General features: G+C 37.3%; 1 pseudogene; it reads right to left on the reverse strand.

Moving 5' to 3' along the window:
- Window positions 1-10,768: 10,768 nt before the first annotated feature.
- LOC132491234 (lysine-rich nucleolar protein 1-like) lies at window positions 10,769-12,109 on the reverse strand (annotated as a pseudogene).
- Window positions 12,110-21,359: the final 9,250 nt, after the last annotated feature.

Below are 21,359 nucleotides of genomic sequence, written 5' to 3' on the forward strand. Positions count from 1 at the left end.
AATTAATTAGAAATCCTTTGTGAAATTAATAAAGTTGCTTACCTTTAAAAACTCTGTATTAATGTGTAAAATTATTTTCAAATTATTTTTATTAGCGTAATCTTATTAATTAAATATAATAACATTTCTGAGTGTTTTCTAAGTAAATTGAAAGTACTAAAAATAAAATGACTTTATACTAGTCTCTATCTTCTATATATTTGACATTTCCAATTAAACATATTTTCTATAAGTAAAGGGAGCATATTTTATATGTCTTAAGTTGTCTTACAGTTTAGTGCACAACTAGGCACAAAGGGGATCATTGTACTGGATCCCATGTCTTAAAGTCATATCCATATTCTACATATTGATCAATAACAACTTATCAAAAACATCCAACATTGTGGTAGGTTATGTAGAGTATACAAAAGAAGTCTAAAACCACGTCCTCTATCAAAAAATAAAGATAAACATTACAGGATATGATAACTGGTATGAAAGACTTATTTTGTAAGAAGTTATACCATTAGATATAAAATTAGATTTTAGATCTTCAAGGATGGACAGGTCAGCAGCAAGTGAACAGTTGAGGAAGGCTTCATTTACTTATTTATCAAGTATCATTCAGGTTTCACCTGTTTCAGTTTCTTCTGGGTTGAGAATTACTGACCTAGAACCCTAGCTTTTATATAGAAGGTAAGACTGGGGCAGTGATGAACATTGTGGTGAAAAACAACGTAAAGGCATCGAGTGGATGTGAACATGGTGTGATTTCAGGATGATCTGTTAAGTGCTTGAGATCACTAAGAGTTATGTTGGCTGGGCATAATGGTGCCACCTTTTAGAGGAGTTTATGAGCTAGACAATGCAGTTAATGAATGGAATAGGAAATGTTACCTTAGAAAAGGAAAAATTATGTTGGATCAAGTCTCCTTACATTACTAAAGGTAGTGAATAACTCTAATGTTTAGGTGCTTGAAATCCAGTTCAGAGTGATCAGGCCTTTTATTTTAAACTGTGATATGCTAACAGAATTGGTTGAAAACATTTCATTTTGGGCGGGGGGGGGGAGAGACATGAAAATGTGGCACATAATTTTATGATAACCTTAAAAGATTTAGCATATGCAGAACAACAGTTTAGAATTGAGGCAATTCTATTTTCCATCAACTGCATATTTTTATTTAAGATTGCTACCAGTAGTACAGAAAACTGTTATACTCCAAGTCCTTATTTTTGGATTTACTTTTCCCCTACAGGAAACTCTCATAAATGAAACATTATCATACAACAGCCATTAAAAACTTTTTAGAAATTTCCCCTTTCTGTATACAAACTTTAGTTTCTTTCTGAAAACATTTTTACATAACCTATGGAACTATCCTTAAGGAAGTCTGACATTGCCCTCCAATAATCACAACATTTACCTGTCTAGTTTAAGACTAAAAATGTGCAAATAAAATCTATGGATAAATAAAATTTCCCCCTGCCTAAAAATCACAGCCTATTTGGTTAGAAACCCAATGCTTGACTTCCTCCTTTAAAATCTAATGTTTCTCTTTTAAATGCAAATACTTCCTGGATTGGATTAGTCATATTCTCAGGCATCATTAATTTCTATCTGAATTACCAGTTAAGATCTCAGCAGGTATTAATTAGCAACCAAAAACAAAAAGAGATTCCAAAACAAGTTCTGGGTTTGTAAGAAAGTTCTTAGAGAGGAAGAAGGCAGTCTACAAAAAAGAATATCCTTGTTTCCTGAAAGAGTGGGAATCACTACATATTGCACACTTCATAAACTGGATGAGGTATGCTATAGATTCTAACCTAAATATGTTGTACTTCAAGTCTATAAAACATTTTTTTTCTTTATTCTTTTATTCAGGTGGTTCTTAATCTAATTGTCATCAGTATTCTAATATTCTGCTTCAAAATGTTCTGGGCAGTAATAGATTTTCCATTTCTGAGACAGGGGCCAAAGTGTGGTAGAGGGAGGGGCCCAGCTGAACACATTAGCTCATGCCAGGAGGAGCCATTTGTAAATTGGGCTAAATCAGACTGTGGGCTCATCTGAGGAGCAGGGGGCAAATAGCTACTGAAAGAAAGAATAGTATTTATATTAAACTTTCAAGACCTTGTAACTATAAAACACTAGTTAATCTTCAGATTCCTAGGAGTACAAATGAGGTATTGGTTAGATGAGGCAAAAAGAAGACCAGAAGAGATGAAGAACCAGTTTTCAATATGGCAAACAGGGACCAAGCTATCATTCCAAGAAGTAGTTTCTGAATAACCTGAGGTCCCAGGGACCTGTCTATAGCAATAAGTGTTGGCTGACTGGGGAGGGAAAATCAAGTTGGTTTCAAGACATGAGGTAAGCCCAGCAGAAAGAATATCACACTAAGAGAAAGGAGACAAAAGCCTGATTTTCTTTTTCTTTGTTTTTCTCATCAGTCTCATGACCTTAAGCAAGTTATTTCATATTCACACAGACTTCAGTCGATAGTCCACACATATGGGACCAGAAGTACGTAGGGCACTGGGGATGCAGAAATGAATAAGACATTGACATAATAATATGGCACATGCCTGAAGGAAGGTGACTAGACTAGAGGATATTATAAAATCCCTTTATGTCATCTTGCTAGAGATGCAATAAAAAATTCTTTATAACTGTTTTTTTATCTTTGGTTTGTTTTGTTTGTGCTGAAAAGCCACCTCAATAAATTGGGAAAAAGTTTCTTTGCTAGCAGAGAATCTAAAAGAAGTGTATGTATATGCGTGGGCCCATTGGAAATTTTTTCTATAGTTCTTATTTTTTTTAATACTGTATTCAATTTTATGACTAGGCAACATAACCAGGTCATTTTCTAATAGCAACTAAAGTATATTATAGGGACTGAGAACCACATCCTAGTTTTGATTTTGAGGCTTACTTGATTTGATTTTTTTTGTCAAAGTGAGATATGCCTATGTTAGGCAAAATTTACAATGGGACTTTATTCCCCCTAGATTATATTACAGAAGGTCTATTCTTTATTTGATTTATAAGTAAAATCCTTGACAGTGGCCTCCCTCTGTTTCCTATACACAACCATCATCAAAATCTATCATTTTTACTTTCTAAATGTATTTTTTCAAATCCATCTATTTCTCTTCAGGCTGAGACTATCATTGACAGTTTTGGCTTCCTTTCTAATGTCCCCACATCTTTTGTAAACCCTTCTAATCCATTCCTCAAACAGCAAGCAGGAGATCTGTTCAAAATGTAAATGTGATCATCTCACGCCAGTGCCTAAAATCTTTTAGCAGCTTCCTTTTCCTATTTTTAAATATACATAAATGTTTACACACACACACACACACACACACACACACGGACATACTGGCTTGCCATCTCTCTTCTGCCTATTTCCCCAATCCGTTCTCTTTCTATCAATATGGTCTATAGTCTTCTATCAGTCCTTCCAAAGCACAATATTTCAGTTTACTCAGGGTCTTCTCTAAGGTTAATTTCCTCTTGACATGTCTTCTTCGTATTCAGTACTAAGCAAATTCTTCTTAATTCTGTAAGATTTACATTAAATAGCACTTCATCAGGAAGCTTCATTATCACTTCAACCTGGATTAGGTTTCTTTCTCTTTATATAGTTTAATCATTCTCTACACATTTACTTTATATATCTATAAAAATGACAATTATGATACATTAATAAGTAAATTAATAATATAGTATTTATCTCCATAGGAAGACAACTTCAAAAAATTATTTTAAAAAACACACCAGAGCTAGGATTTAGTGTTTTAGAGGTCTGGGCTCCCTTAGACCAGGGGAGATTTAACATCTTTTATATGTGTCACAAATGCCTAACCTTTAAAACATCTCCATGCTGGTCTTGGTTCCTGAGACCTGTGTCTTTTGTAGGCATTTTAATGTATCCATTCCCTGAAGAAGGAAACAGAGCTTTCATGCTTCTATTATAAAACCAGGGAGGAGCCAGTTGACTAAAATATTTTTTGTACTCAGTCTATTCCATTTGATGTTATGCTCAATGAGTACAAGAATTATGCTTGATTATACTCCCAGACTCTGGTACTGTGCCTCATATATACTAAAAATTCAACAAATTTTATAAATGGTAACTAGAACTTATTATTCCAATGTTGCTTCTGCCTAAACTTTTTATCTTACTTCCATCCTTAGATTCACCTCAGTTAATCCTTGAAGTATTTAGATTTATATTTACCATTCTTATAATAAATATGTTTGCTTCAAAGAATAACATATGCATGTATAGATTTGAAGTCAGAAGGTTTATGTGTCCAACAGTGTTTTACATTCCACAGCTCTAATAACTTTTGAAACCACTAACGGTTTTTTACTCAATAACTTCTAATTAGTTTCTTGAAAAACAAAAGAGGCATTGAGGGGTAATTGAATTTATCCAATTTAAGTATTCACATCTCAAAAGCCAGAACCAGAGCAAGTACTAAAGAGAAAACAGAATAAAAACATTAAGAGAAGAAGCATGACACCACCAATTTTTTCATTTGAGACATTTTATGACATAAATCTGTTTTCACACAATATGTTCAACAGTTCTCATTCCAAACTAAAGCACATTAACTTTTAATCATACATAAAATGTCAGTTCTTAGCCAAAGAACAGAAAAATTCTTTAAAAAACTTACACGGATAAATTAAAGCATGATGTTAGCTCTGCCAAACCCTCTAGCAGAATTACTTTAATGAATTTCAATATAACCAAAAGAAAGAAATTACAGTTCAAAAAATTAGTAAAAGACATTTTAGTTTTGAGTTTTTTCCTCTGTGACTTACTTGAAAAAAGAAAATTGGGAGAGAGTGTATCTGTAAAATGCATTGCTTTGCAAACTAAATCTTGTATTAATATTCAAAATACAGAAGAAGGTAAAATAGATTTTAAAATATGTTACAAAATGTTTTTTCTCTCCTACCATGTCTTCTATTTTAAATAAGAATCTCATTAAAAATTGAAATAAATTTGTTATTTATGCCACAAAGTTAAAGACAACAATTTCTGAAGAGAGGTAGGACAATGTTGTTGTTTTTTTTCTAAAAAGCTTAAAGAAAGAGACTCAGACATCTGGCTTTCATTTCACAAGTGTTTTCTACTGATTCTTCCAAAAAAGGCTATTTGTGCAAATAGGTTTGAAGAATCCTTAAAATGATCAAGAAAATTAATCAGAATCATAAAATAATGTTCAGGGAAAATAATCATTAAAACCAGAACTCTTGTTATTTTAAAGAGTAAATAAAGAACAGTTTGCAAGTTGATAATTTTATTTTTTAATGATATTAATCTGTGTGAGGCATAAATATCACCACAACCACCTTATCATTGTGGGTTTAACACCAATGCATGCAGAAACACTAGTTTTCTCTTTGCCCAAATTGCTCTACTCTTTCTTGTGTTCTTTAAAATTACAGGTCTTGAATATAGCTTAAGTATCCTTTTCTCTACAAAGCCTTGCTTTTTGAACATCTTCACCAAAATCCCTGCCCCAAACCACGTGCTCATTTATGCATAATAAGCTGTCTTCTCACCCGGTTTCTGTAACACTCCTCTGAGCCCTTATATTTTGTTTGCATGAGCTTCTTATTTCTACAGCCCCCAAACCATCAAAGTCAGAGAATTTCTTTTATATATCTATGGATTGGAATCTAGCCCAGCATCTATTCCAAAGTAGGCACTTCCGACATGTTGAGCATTTTAATGTATCATGTAAAATCTATGTTAGTGAACAGTTTATATACTTATAATTAAGAAAACCTACATTTGTGTCCCATAAACTATTTCTTTTAGAGTATTTCATTAGTTCCATTTTGAATATATAGAACAGATTATGTCACTTTGACACGAGGGTTTTTGTTTTGTTTTTGTTTTTTTTAATATCCACAAGGATGTCTTTAAACCAGGGACAGCAAAGTCTTGCACCAAAAGGGACAGGAAAACTAGTACAATTGAAGTAAAATAATAAAAATGAATGAAAAAAATCTGGTATGCAACAGGCAGTAGTGAGGATTATGGCCAAATAACATTTATTTTTGCCATTCTAAAGGAGGCAGCTACTATTCACTTCCAGACAACTGCTGCACAGAAAGAGTATATTTTTGCTGAAAATCAGTATATATCCTGATTTTCTATTAGAAATTAGATCTTACATTAATTTGCATCTCACTCATGACGTATTTATGGCAATTTTTCCTTCATTTGTTTTTCTTATGCAACTTCTCAAACTTAGGCCATTACTAGTTTTTATCTAAAGTATGACCCTAAGAATGACCCTCTTACCTATTCAAGCTGAGATAGGAAAGAGGTAAATATGTTCAGTTTCCAATGTCATACTTCTGTTGAACATCCTCTCACTTTCTATTCCCTATAAGAGAAATCCAAGGATCCCATCCTGGGGTTCTCAGGTCTAACACCAGTCGCCTAATTCACAGCTATACATTTTCTCATACTTCATAATTTGGAGCGAACAATCAATCAATCAATAAATAAAAGCACTGTGTTGCTGTAAAGGCAGAAATTTCTTTTTCTTCTTCCCTTCCAGCTTCTTTGGTGGGTCGAATAATTAAATTGACAAAACAGATTAATAGGAGAAAAACAAATTTTGTACACATGGGAGCCCCATAAAAATATGAGACTCAAAGGCACTCAGGCAACTAAGGCTTATATGCCACTCTGAGCTAAGTAGTGGGATAGGAGCCTAGAGCTTTGAAGGGAAGGAAGGTAATTCAAAGGACACTAAGAAGTATGTATATGTCAATCCCAAACTCCCTAACTATCCTCCCCCCCACCTCTCCCCCATGGTAGCCATAAGTTTGCTCACTGCTATATTTTAAATGAATAACTAACATGGACCTACTGTATAGGACAGAGAACTCTGCTCAGTATAATGTAACAATCTAAATGGGAAAATTATTTGAAAAAGAATAGGTGCATGTATATATATATAACTGAAACACTTTGCTGTACACCTGAAACTAACACAACATTGTTATTCAACTATATTCCAATATAAAATAAAAAGTTAAAAAAAAAGGACAGTAAGAAGAGCAGATATTTGGTAATCAGATGTTTGCCTGGCCATGCAGGTAATTCTTTCAGATAAAAAAGTTATCTCTGGTAATAGTTCTGTCTCTGGGCTAGGCCCCATCAAAATTCTTTTAGGCAGTTAAGATAGAGGTAAAAGTTTTCCTGAGTCTGCTGGGCCCAAATTGTCTTCAGCTTGAAATAATCTACATGCCAAAGTGGCATATTCTGGAGAGTTGTATTCTGCTCCGCTTCATTGTCTTTGTGTTTGAGTCTGTAAAGCACTCTCTTAAATGCAATCTGCAAGGGGACTTAAGGAATCTGTTTCTTAATTAACTTAAGATCCACATACTTGATTAAGTGAGGGTCTGATTTAACACATATACTATTTGATTCATAAATTACTTTTCACATATCAAACACATTCATTCTATAGACTGAAAGAGCAAATATATTTTACATGTTTCTAGATTGTTTGGATTCAGAGATTACATGAGTATTTTTAATAATTTAGAACATTATTTCAAGTAATAATTTGTATTGAATAACTTTAGGAAGGACCTTAGGAAGTAGAGACTCTTGCTTTTTCCTTATTAAAGATAAGAATCAGAGGGCTTCCCTGGTGGCGCAGTGGTTGAGAGTCTGCCTGCCGATGCAGGGGACGCGGGTTCGTGCCGCAGTCCAGGAAGATCCCACATGCCATGAAGCGGCTGGGCCCGTGAGCCATGGCTGCTGAGCCTGCACGTCCAGAGGCTGTGCTCCGCAATGGGAGAGGCCACAACAGTGAGAGGCCCGCGTACCGCAAAAAAAAAAAAAAAAAAAAAAAAAAAAGAGAGACAAGAATCAGAATCTTATGCAGTTTTTTAAACTCTCATTTCCTTTTTTTAAAATTAATTTATGTATGTATGTAATTATTTATTTATTTTTGGCTGCACTGGTTCTTTGTTGCTGCGTGTGGGGTTTCTCTAGTTGCAGCTAGTGGGGGCTACTCTTCGTTGCAGTGCGTGGGCTTCTCATTGCCGTCACTTCTCTTGTCGCGGAACACAGGCTCTACGTGCGCACGCTTCAGTAGTTGTGGTTCACGGGCTCTAGAGCGCAGGCTCAATAGTTGTGGTGCAAGGGCTTAGTTGCTCTGTGGCGTGTGGGATCTTCCTAGACCAGGGCTCATAACTGTGTCCCCTGTATTGGCAGGCAGATTCTTAATGTTGTTTAATTTACAAAAGGACGGACGCCCAGCTAACTGAAGGGCAGGAGCTGTCACTAGAGCAACAGTGGTCTGCACCTATGAGAGCAGCCGAGACAAGGCTAAGTTCAACCTGAGGACACTTGGCATCTTGCCATCTTGGTTGCCCAGCCTTCTCTGCTTAGACCCTGCTTTAGGAACAGACTTCAATAAACCTTCCCAAGCCAAGTGGAACTCATTCAGCCACACTGAGCTAGAAAGTCAAATCCTATCACACAGAGACTGAAGATACTGAACAGCAAGAGGGGAAAGGCCTGACCACCACACCTTAATGAGAGCTACCACTGTGGCGATAGATCAGGGACAATCGCTCAGTCACTCTCCAGAAGCACCCAGTAGATGGCTGAGCACAATCCTTTCTGACAGCCGAGCAGGCCCAAACTGTAGTGTGATCTCTCAGCAAGATAAAAACGATTAGAGAAGCAGTGGTTGGTTCCTTTTACACTGGGCAAGTTCCTGTAGTGTGGATCAAGACTGAGAAAGATTTATTCCCCTGTCAGAAGGGGATGTGCCCTGAAGAGCTAACTCAAATGCAGAATCTTACCTTGTAGGCCTCTTCCGTTATGCATCTCAAGGTTGAATCCGTGAAAGGCCAAGTTCACCTTCTGAGGGAAGTGGTCCACTTGAATCACTGCTAACACAGACTTGTAGGACTCTAGACCTGGCCGATGCTTGTTGGTCAGGGCCCAGGCACGCCTGTCTCACCTCTGCCCCATGGAGCAATAGTGGACCCGTGTTCATCTCATCAGCATCCAAACCTCAGTCTTCCTTCCTGACTGGCCTGAGAGTCTCCCTCTATATGCCAGGGGCTGGCTCAAGAATGGGTATGTGACCCACTGCTGGGCAATGAGTTATGACAAAAGGGCTTCTGGAAGTTTCCTTGAACCACAGGAAGGTTTTTCTTCTTCCTCTGTAATTGTCTAGTGTCTTGATATGCTGCCTGGAACTGCTACAAACATCTTTCCACCAGCCTGATGGAGCCAACACTGAGGATGATGGAGCAGAGAGGAAACATTCGTTTCCTTCATGGGAAGCTGAATCAACCCCTATGACAGGACAGGACTCCCTGCCACGTGAGAGACTGAATTTCCTGGCTGTCCAGGCCTGCCTGAGACAGGATGTCTGTAGCAGGAGCTCAAGCCAAGTGGTGTGAAAAAGGCCCAATAGGAACTTATATTTTGGGAAGCAAAATGCTAGGTGAATATGGAGAAGGTGGTCACATGTCACTCGGGTGGCTATACCTGGAGCTTTGTGAGGCTGGCTGTAGCGTCAAGGCTTGGAAACACTGTTCCCAGGCTGATGAGGCGACACCCTGTCATCCCCACGTCTGTGCCTCCTGGCATTCGACCTCCTCCAGGGAAGTCGCCTGGGATTCTCTTCCTCGCATTGAAAAGAATCCAATAAACACGTCCCTGGGAATTCATGTGCCATTGGTTCACGTGGAGGACTAACCAACTGCTCTCTAAAACGCCTGTTCAGAATCCAGTTAAAGCAGGAAGATTAAATGCAAGCTTACCACTGGGGATGGAAGGATGGCAGACGCAAAAGGCAAGATGCGCTTAGAAACACATTTTCCAGCAGCAGAGGAAGCTCAGCCACATCTGCTTGGTGGCAATCCAGACGCCTCTTTGCCTGTGGCTACTCTAAGAAGGGGGAGGGAAAATGAGCTTGCTTCTCCCTGTTTACATTAATCCTGCTTCTTGTTTGAGATTTAGGCATGTAAACAGCTTCTGTTTCTTCATTTGAGACATTTTAATCCTCTATGAGTATTCTGGGTGAAATTCCCTAGAGAAGACATTCAGTGTGGTGAACAGTGACATCGGTCTTGGGGCACAAAAGTACACTTGGCACTTACTGGCTGGGTGACCCCAGGCAATGTTATTACTTCATCCCTGAACTTCAGTTTCCTCATCTAGAAGATGGGGATAATAATAGCACCTGTTTCAGAATCATAAAGATGAAATACAAGCACTAGACAAGGTGAGCTATTGCTATTGATACTCACTGTCTTCAACAGGGACGGAAGCTTCATACAGAAACCAGTAGGTTTCAGCCACTCACATATTCTCCTGGTTCCTGAAACGAGCTGCCCTCACTGCACTTTGTCCAAGCACATCAACATAGTTGTCCTTTATCTCTGCAGGAATTCGATTCGAGACAACTGTCTTATGGCTTTCATCTGCGTAACAGAACAATAAAAGCAATGTTGGCCGTTTGGTGGGACAAGACAGGAGAGTTTTTTGGGATTTTTTTTTTTTTTTTTTTTGCAGTACGTGGGCCTCTCACTGTCGTGGTTTCTCCCGTTGTGGAGCCCGGATGCGCAGGCTCAGCAGCCATGGCTCACGGGCCCAGCCGCTCCACAGCATGTGGGATCTTCCCAGACCGGGACACGAACCCGTGTCCCCTGCATCGGCAGGCAGACTCTCAACCACTGCACCACCAGGGAAGCCCAAGACAGGAGAGTTTAATCTTCAAACTTGATTGACTTGGATTCGTTCCTGTCAATATAAAAGATTTTGTCCAGAGCCATGGAGAAGCCAAGGCCGGCCCCCTGCTTGTACTTCCAGCTCATGGCCCGGTCGTAGTCCTGCTGCAGATTCTGCTGCAGGGTGTCGGCCACCTTCTTGCTGAGGGCCATGTTGGGCCTGCCAACCATGTTAGGGGGGCGACTGAATGAAGGGGACAGATTTTTAAAGCCACCCATGAGTATGAGAAATTTCAGTTTCTGTTCCTCATTTTCAAAGCCAGCAGTATCCCATTGGCCAAACTGAGTTCCTATCTGCTTCCTGGTGTCAGAAGCTTCCATCCTCCCCGACTCACGATTGAGCTCTTCTTGCAAGGCCTTTCACCTCACCCGGTCTATGTGCGCCTCGCCCATGTTGCCCTTCTTTTCCAACACTACCTCCAAGTCCGTGTTGCGCTCCTCCTCCCAAGGTTCTCCTGCCTCTTCTTCTTCCTCTTCAGAGCTGGCAACTCAGTGTCTGCCTGCTCTGCCTTTTTCTTGGACTCCATTTTCTTCTTCACAGGGGCCTTGGGGTCATCTCCTATTGGGATGTATTCTGGAGCTTCAACTTTGACTGACTTCTTTTTGCTTCCTTTCCTATGGCTGCTCTCCACAGACCTGGAGAGCTCAGGGTGCCCTAGGGGGATATCTCCCTCCTGGTGGATTTTCTTTTTCTTCTTCATCTTCATTTTGTGTTTCCTGGGGCTCCCCTGCTTCCATTTCTGTCCTGAGGCTGCCTGCTCAGGGATGCCACGTTTCCCAACTGAGCAAGTGTACAAAGCATCCTGGCTTCACAGAACCAAGGGTCCCTGGATGAGAAGGCTGTAGCTTCCTGCACCTTCTTCTCCTTCTTGTGTTTTTTGAGATTCTTGCCAACTCTGGTCACCTCCTCGCCCTGCCTGGGGTCTGCAGAGGTCTTCACCCTTGAGCCAGGGGACACGGACTTTCTCTTCTTCTTCTTTTCCCTACCGAGGGACTCAGATGGACCAAGTGCCTGCTTCGTGGGGCTGGGTGATGGCTCAATCCATCTGGCACGTAACATGGTCTCAGGGTCTAAGGGCTCCTCGCAGACGGTGCTGTGACCCTCTCTTCATGAGAGGCATTTTGGGTGCCTGCTCTTGGACCATATTCTTCGAGGGTGATGTGGCTCTTGTGGGATAAATCTCCGCAAAATAATTGTCATTGTTTAAAATCGAGTATTGAGTCTCTGGTTCTTTAACTACCTTCTTTTTCTTCTTCTTTTTCTCTGGGAGCCCAAGGCCCAGGTCTCCTTTGTGAGTCTTAGTGATCATTCCCAAAGGCCAAACTTCCCCACCTCCATGTGAGAGCCCACTCCGCTGTAACCACCAATAATTTTTTATCTCAATGAATGACATTCAATTATATTCTCATTTTTATATATATGGAAATATCCTTACTTATGTCACTCAGAGCCAATTTTATCTGAATAATGAACTATTTGGAATAATCAGTAGTTATGTTTCTTCTTTTCTGACTAGCACTGATCAGTCTACTTTTAACCGTGTAGGCTATTTGGAAGATAGAGCAATTTCAATGCAGATTAGTGATAACTGATATTTCAAATAAAGTAATAAGAAAGAATGAGGTTCCCAAGGTTAATTTGTACTAATTTACACTTAATAAACCACCAAAGAGAAAATTATATTATCATAATAAACATAATATCTTTGCCTTATCTCTACTAGTAATCACTGCATAATAACTCTCTAAGTTAGACATCAAGTCATGAGCCACCTAATTTTAACCACAAATCCTTAATAATTTTATATTATTTCTTTTAAAATAATGTCATATTATAGTGACATATAAGTATGTATGTATGCACATATAAAGTATTATGACAGTATTCATTTTCTGAACCCTTATTTATCATGAGCAATCCTTTTTATTTATGCCATTTTAATACTGGTGAGGACAAGCAATGAGGATTCTCTGAATCTCTGCTAAAGCTTATATCTGGGTTCAAATGAGAGGAGGTATCCAATAAAGAATATTATAATTTATCTTTGGTCAATTGATTAATTTTATTGGCACATTATTAAAATTTAGTGTTTATTCTTCATTTCACAAATATATATTGAGGGCTTATTATATAATAGGGATTCTGCTATTACTGAGAGAACATTGTGAATCAAACATATGTGATGTGAGCCTCACTGAGCATACTATCCAGTGATGGAGACAAACAATTAAATACACAGTTTTTATATGGATATAATTATATTGTCAGGGTGCTATGGGAGCACACAGGAGATCAGGGGAAAAAAGGAAGTGAAAACCAGAAGGACACAATATAAAAGAGACTGGAAGCTATTTCTTAAGGCTGTGGTGTGAAATGTAAGTGGCTTGGTAGTGAAAGATGAGGTCAGAGAGGAAAGCAAATTCCAAAGCATGAAGTGGCCCTCAGTCTCTGAAGGAGAGTTTGTCCTTCACACTTTCAGAAAAGTAGGAAGTCATTGAAGCACTTTAACTAGAGAAAGGGCATGACCCTTTAGATTTAGATTTCTAAGACTTCAGAAAGACCCCTCTGGGTATAGCATAGAAAACATTATAAGAAAAAAAAATCGATTGCACTCTTCTTGCCTTATTAGATTATTAAATATACCTTGGCAACTACACAGTTTGATTTAATCTAATAATACATTATATACTGCTAAATTCACAAAACTTTATACAATAGAGTAAATGCTATGTTTCCTTGATATGCTTTTCTATTCTCCCATTCCCTTTCCTTTCATAAAGACAATAATCTTCCTTGTGTTTTATAATACATCTGTTGGGCTGAGAAAATCTTATGAGGCAAGGCTAATCGTCTTACCTTGAATGTTTTAGTTTTCTTGTGACAAGTTTGAACTATTGCCATCATAGTCATAGATCATTGTTAAATTCAAGTAAAGCTGAGTGACCACAAACCCTTGGCCACAGTAACTGGAGCAGGGAACAAAAGCTGATTCATCGTGGGTTAATTGGGCTCTCTCTCATATGGCATTTAAACTCCTAATCTTAATGACTGTGGTAGATACCTGGGTCATATGATTGGCAGAGTAAAGGTGAATGTTCTTCAAAAGTATTATATTAAAGTCTTTGGAACAGTACATGATTATGATCTTCTTAGGACAGATTTGTCAACACTTCCTTGGATTTGATATGATGTCAAGTATCCTTAAAATAAATAAATTTTCCTTGAGTTATATTTTGATTTGTTTTTTGTTTCTTAGAAACAAAATTATACACTGTTTATACTATCAAAATAATCATTTGACAAACTAAAGAATTTAATGTCTGCTAGTATTAAAATAGCTAGTACATTAGCATGCCTTTATCTGAGCAGAAATATATATATATATATATTTTTTTTTTTTTTTTTTTTTTTTTTTTTTTTTGCGGTATGCGGGCCTCTCACTGTTGTGGCCTCCCCCGTTGCGGAGCACAGGCTCCGGACGCGCAGGCTCCGGACGCTCAGGCTCAGCGGCCATGGCTCACGGGCCCAGCCGCTCCGCGGCATATGGGATCCTCCCAGACCGGGGCACGAACCCGTATCCCCTGCATCGGCAGGCGGACTCTCAACCACTTGCGCCACCAGGGAGGCCCTGAGCAGAAATATTTTTTGTGGCTAGTGAATTTTGTTAAAATATACCTGTTAGGTTCAGATGACTTCATCTATGTAAAACAGAAAATCCTAATTCACCAACTTTCAAAATTCAGGAAAAAAAAATGCCATATTACTAGAAGCTCCGAGATAGAATGATAGTTAATTTAGCACCTCAATGACATTGCTAACACTAAGAATCTACATCTCGCTTTCTGTGCCCTCCATTCTCACCGTGCCAACTATATCCGTGCACTTTTCCAACATTGTTACAAGAGCTATGACCATCTCATCCTCCCACAACAATATCATATTTCTTGAATACATGATACCACTTAGAAATACCTGTTTTTAAACAAATAACTTCGAACTTAAGATAAAATTAGAATCTTGGATAGAGAGCATCTTTGAGATCATCAAACGTTACACTTTCATTTAGAGATTTGAAACTGTGTCCTCCACAATTTTACTTAAATTAATGGCTCCCTGACCAATAAGTTCTTGTATACATAGACAGGAAGTGTGAAGGGGATTGGCTAGAGTTCCGTTCAAGGAATGAAAAGGTGAACTGCACAATGAAAAATTTGTCCTCCAAGGTACTGGGACATGGGTAGTGATTGTGTGCCATGGGGATAAGGAAGATAGGGAGTTGAGGAAGGTAACAAATACGTTTAATCAGCTTGATAATTCCAATTTGCCCTTGGAACCATGTTGTTTTATCCTCTATATGTGTTCATTTCCAATATTGAGACGTCAAATTCATGCAGTAGTATTCTCAGGCCTCAGGAAGAATGTTTCATCCAGAATTTAGAATCTATGGGGATTGCACATGAAGACTTGATTCCTGTTTGTAGGAAATTTATAATAAAATTGGGGATGCAACTAATATAAACAATTTATTGCTAAAAAATAAGGGTTAAACTAAAGTGCTACAGAATTACTGTATTCCAAATGTGTCCCACAGTGTTTTAAAATTTAAAAGGTCACTTTGGAGATAAAGGAGTTTATACTGCCAGTCACTTAATTTGAGCATTTATCTTTCAATTGAAGTAACATTATTTTCCCCTATTTTACATACTGAGTTTCCACCGAAGATTGTGTTTGCAGAAAAAGAGACAGTCACAAAACATTTTACAAAGAATTAGAAAGTCATGGAGAAGTGGTATTTGAAGTAAGGCATAGAAAGTTTGGTAATATAAATGTTATATTTCATTTTTCTACCTTCTCCCTCATGACACCAATGCAATATAAGATTGTATGTATAATGTATATACAATATATATCAAAAGATACATATATATGTATCTTTTTACATGAACATAATAAATAAACAACCTTGTTTTCATGTTAATGACAACAATGCCTTCATCAAAATAGCAAATATCTTTCATGTTATATTCTTAGGCTTGTAGGAAATTGAGTTTACACATATGCAGCTTCTCTCTCTCTCTTTTTTTTTTTATATTCAAAGTTCCCTTTGGTAGTTTCTACTTCATACAAGTTGAATATATTATATATACACATAAGATAAAAGAAAACTTCAGTCAAGATTTTTTATTTTTTAGCATCTTCTCTGTTTGACCACAACAAGAGTAATGAAATCATTTCTGGGAGGAATTTCAGTGCTAAAGTCTCCAATATAATATGCTCTCTGAGATCAATAGAAGCTATCCTTCTCTTGTTCTCATTTTCTATTTCACTTTGTACCTCTTGGTTGTTACTGAACTGAATTCTGAGTGTCAATCTGGAAATCTGTTTTTTTATTTTTAAGTGTCCTGATATAAGAGCAGTTAACGTTGGGGAGAGAAATACCTGTTTCATTGAATGCAGATGGTCAGTGCACTGCTGTTAATACTCAGAAGAGTTTTTCTGAAGTATTATTCTAAAATAGTATTTTATTGAACTGACTTTTTAAAATTGACTATTTTTTAAGAGCAATTTTAGGGTTACAGCCAAACTGAGGGGAAGGTACAGAGATTTCCCATGTACTCCCAGCTCCCACACATGCATCACCTCCCCCATTATCAACATCTGCCATGAGAGTGGTACATCTGTTACAATGGATGAACCTACATTGATACATCATAATCATCCAAAGTGCATAGTTTACATTGTGGTTCACTCTTAGAGTTGTACATTCTATGGGTTTGGAAAAATGTGTAATGACATGTATCCATCATTATAGTATCATACAGAGTATTTTCACTGCCCTAAAAATATCCTGTGCATCACCATCCCTCTCCCCCAACCCTGGCAACCACTTATCTTTTACTGTCTCTATAGTTTTGTCTTTTCTAGAATGCCATATGATTGGAATCATACACTATGTAGCCTTTTCAGATTGTCTTTTTTCACTACTAATATGCATTTTAGGATCTTCCATGTATTTTCATGGCTTGATAGCTTTTATTGCACTGAATAATATTCCACTGTCTTGATGTACCAGATTTTATATATCTATTCACCTACTGAAGGACCTCTTGGCTGCTTCCAAGTTTTGGCAGTTATAAAGTTGATATAAACATCATGTGCATGTTTTTGTGTGGACATAAGTTTTCAACTCCTTTGGGTGAATACCAAGGAGTTCCACTGCTGAAATTGTATGATAAGAGAATGTATCGTTTTGTAGGAAACTTCTAAAATGTTTTTCAGAGTGGTTGTAACATTTTGCATTCCCACCAGCAATGCATAAGAGGATCTTTTTACTCTACCATTTGGCTAGCATTTGGTGTTTTCAGTGTTCCAGATTTTGGTCAAGGATGGCCAGTACGTGGTGGTATTTCATTGTTTTAATTTGCATTTCCCTGATGAAAAATAAAATGAAACATTTTTTCATTTCCTTATTTGCCATCTGCATATCTTCTCCATCTGCATATCTTCTTTTCTAGGTGAATGTTAAGGTCTTTGGTTCATTTTTTAATTAGGTTGGTTGCTTTAATATTGTTGATTTTTAAAAGTTCTTTGTACATTTTGGATAGCAGTCCTTTATCAGATGTGTATTTTATAAATGCTTTCTCCAAGTCTCTGGCTTGTTTTCTCATTATCTTGACATTGCTTTGCAAAGCATATGTTATTAGTTATAGTTAAGCTAGCTTATCAATTATTTATTTCATGGTTTGTCCCTTCAGTGATACATCTCAAAAGGCATCACCATATCCACGGTCATCTAGGTTTCTCCTATGTTAACTTCCAGATGTTTTGTAGTTTTGCCTTTTACATTTAGATCTGTGATCCATTTAGAGTTAATTGTGGTGTAAGGTCTGTGTCTAGATTCTTTTTTTTTTTTGTATGTGAATATCCAGTTGTTTCAGCCCCATTTGTTGAAAAGGCTATTTTTGTCCCCACCCCATTTTTTTTGCCTTTGCTCCTTTGTCAACAATCAGAATTCCTAATCCTTTTTATAGGAGAATTGCATTCAAAACTAGGATATCTCAGGTCTGGGTATGCTCATTGCTACTGGGTTGACAGGCCCACTAGGCATACATATCTAGGAATATTCATATATATGTATATACATATATGAATACACACATATTTCTTTCTTGAATTATTTCTGTATATATACCTCTATTTCTCTATACAATATATATATATATTTTCTTTTTTTTTCCCATACTGATGCCTCCAACTCTAATTCCATACCACAGGTTTCATTTTAGCCTTCCCCTCTTGCTTATTTATGACTTCCCTCTTTGCCAGTGACACATTTAGGTCCCACCTTCCACCACCCATTAACTTGTTAGTTCATTCTCAGTATACCTATAAAGCAGGTTCAGAATTGCTAACTCAAACCCCTGTGAGAAATTTATCAGTTAGACTACAGTGCTTTGTGCCATTTCTTTTGTCTTTACTTTTACAATTTCCCATCAAAACACCATTTTCAAAAGTTACTTATGTCAAATCTTTTTTATTCCCCACTGGTTTTCAGCTTTTTTGCATGAACAACTCCATCTATCACAAAGCATTTTCTTTAATTATGAGAAAGCTTGCATCTGATTACTTCAAACAATAACACATTATGAAAAATATAATATATTAACCAAGAGGGCTTCAATATCATTTCTCTATTTTCCAGGTGAGAAGTAAGTAACTTTCATCAAAGCACATACTTTCAGCCAGAACAGATGGTGCTATGTGGTTCAGGTAGTGACTAATTTTTACACTATAGGGAACTAGTGACAGTCAGAGCTAAGTATGGCTAAGCTACGTGAGTATGTTCTGATTCAGTATGTATGTTCTTTTTCCTGCAGCGAGTGATTATCAATCATCCACTTCTGTTTTCCTATCATCTGATTTCAAACTGCATTGGAAGGGTCAGTATCATACACTAGGATTTTTATTCTATTGCATGTAATATTATTTTCTTTAAGAACTTCCTCAGTTGTCATTTGACATCGTGTTATACTGATGTACAATTGATTGATTATTACATAATGATATAATTCTATCTCTTTTCCTAGTGTTATAATTTTCTTATTTCATGATTATAAAATTAAATTATCTATGAAGTGCAGTGTTAGGTTCCATTAGTTTTCTACTGCTGTGCAACAAATTACTACAAATTTAGTAGCTTAAATTTAGAACACCTATACACTTTCTTACAACTTCTGTGAGGCAGATCTTTTTCTTAGGGTTTTGCAAGGCTACAATGAAGGTGTCATCTGGGCTGCATGCTCATCTGGAGACTCAACAAGGGAAGAGCCCACTTCCAAACACATATAGGGAGTTGGCTGAATTTATTTCATTGTGGCTGTATGAATGAGGGTCCTTATTTTTTATTGGCTATTGACCTGAGGTTACTCTCAGATCCTAGAGACAACCCCCACACTGCCTACATCATGACCCTCTCCACAAGGGCAGTTTCCTTCTTCAAGACCAGCTGGAGGATCCCTTCCTCCAGGCTGCTATGTCTGAGCCTTATATAATGTAAAATAATCATGGGCTCGACATCTACACATTTGCCATATTCTATTGTTGAGAAGAAACAATTGGCTCTATTCCTAATCAAGGTCACTTGGGCAAAGGGTGACTCATGGGGAAATCAACTTAGGGTGTGTCTACCTCATAGCTGTTGCAGATGTTAGGGTAAATATATTGGGTTGGCCAAAATGTTCACTCGTTTTTTTCTACCAGGTGCCTCTAGTAGCACTTAGTTGTCTTTAACTCCATTCAAAACAATGTTGTTAGATTGTATGTGATAGCTGTCATATCAGTGTGCATTTAAAAAAAGACTTATCAAAATTGGTAAATTTTTGTGTAGCCATTTTAATATTGAAGATGGAAGAAAAAAAGCAATATTTTTGGCATATTATGTTTTATTATTTCAAGAAAGGTAAAAATGCAACCAAAATGCAAAAAAAGATTTGTGCAGTGTATGGAGAAGGTACTGTAACTGATCGAACATGTCAAAAGTTGTTTGTGAAGTTTCGTGCTGGAGATTTCTCACTGGATGATGCTCCACAGTTGGGTAGACAAGTTGAAGTTGATAGCAATCAAATTGAGACATTAATTGAGAACAATCAATGTTATACCACAAGGGAGATAGCCAAGATACTCAAAATATCTAAATCAAGTGTTGAAAATCATTTGCACCAGCTTCATTATGGTCACTGCTTTGATGTTTGGGTTCCACATAAGTTAAGTGAAGAAAACCTTCTTGACCGTATTTCCACATGTGATTCTCTACTTAAACGTAATAAAAACGTTCCGTATTTTAAAACAAATTGTGATGGGTGAGGAAAAGTGTATACTGTACAATAATCTGGAATGGAAGAGATTGTGGGGCAAGCGAAATGAACCACCACCAACAAAACCAAAAGCTGGTCTTCATTCAAAGAAGGTGATGTGTATATGGCGGGATTGGAAGGGAGTCCTCTATTATGAGTTCCTTCTGGAAAACCAAAAGATTAATTCCAACAAGTACTGCTCCCAATTAGCCCAAATGAAAGCACACTCGACAAAAAGTGCCTGGAATTAGTCAACAGAAAACACATAATCTTCCATCAGGATAACACAAGACCGCATGTTTCTTTGATGACCAGGCAAAAACTGTTACAGATTGGCTGGGAAGTTCTGATTCATCTGTCATATACAGCAGACATTGCACCTTCGGATTTCCATTTATTTCAGTCTTTACAAAATTCTCTTAATGGAAAAAATTTCAGCTCCCTGGAAGACTGTAAAAGGCACCTGGAACAGCTCTTTGCTCAAAAAGATAAAAAGTTTTAGGAAGATTGAATTATGAAGTTGCCAGAAAAATGGCAGAATGTAGTGGAACAAAAGGGTGAATACGTTGTTCAATAAAGTTCTTGGTAAAAAGGCAAAATATATCTTTTATTTATACTTAAAAACTGAAGGCACTATTTGGCCAACCCAATAAAATATATATTTCCTCTTTTTATAAGTTTTCTATCTAGTGTGGCAGCAGATAACAACAAAGTAAACAGGACATAAAAATACTTACAAATATCAGTGTGTTATAAAGCAGAAATAGACTGCTAAGAAAGAGATTAATGTAGAGAAAATCTATTTCAGATGGACTAGAATGCAATGGCATTTGGAGGCCAGACATCTTTCTAAAAACAAGACCTAAATTATGAGAAAAAACTAGCCATGATAAAAACAAGGAAGGGGGAAGGGACATACTCTTTCAAACAGAGGAAATACTGTGATTTTAGAAGCAGGAAAAAAAAGTGACTTTCTTGAAAAGCTGCAATAAGGAATGTGCAGTGTAATTATAATGAAAAAAGGATCATGGGTATATAGAGAGTGTTCATAGATTTTTAGGCCAAAAAAGGAACGTATGTTTTATTTTAAGAGCAATGGGTGTTAGTGTGAGGAAAAAGTGGTATGACCTGATTCATAAGTGACAAATCTTCCTCTGTTAAATAAGAAACAATTGAAGACTGGATGGAGGAAGGCCAACTAGAAGGTTATTGCATT

The sequence above is a fragment of the Mesoplodon densirostris genome, chromosome 5 (genome assembly GCF_025265405.1).
Source record: "Mesoplodon densirostris isolate mMesDen1 chromosome 5, mMesDen1 primary haplotype, whole genome shotgun sequence".
Lineage (NCBI taxonomy): Eukaryota > Metazoa > Chordata > Mammalia > Artiodactyla > Ziphiidae > Mesoplodon > Mesoplodon densirostris.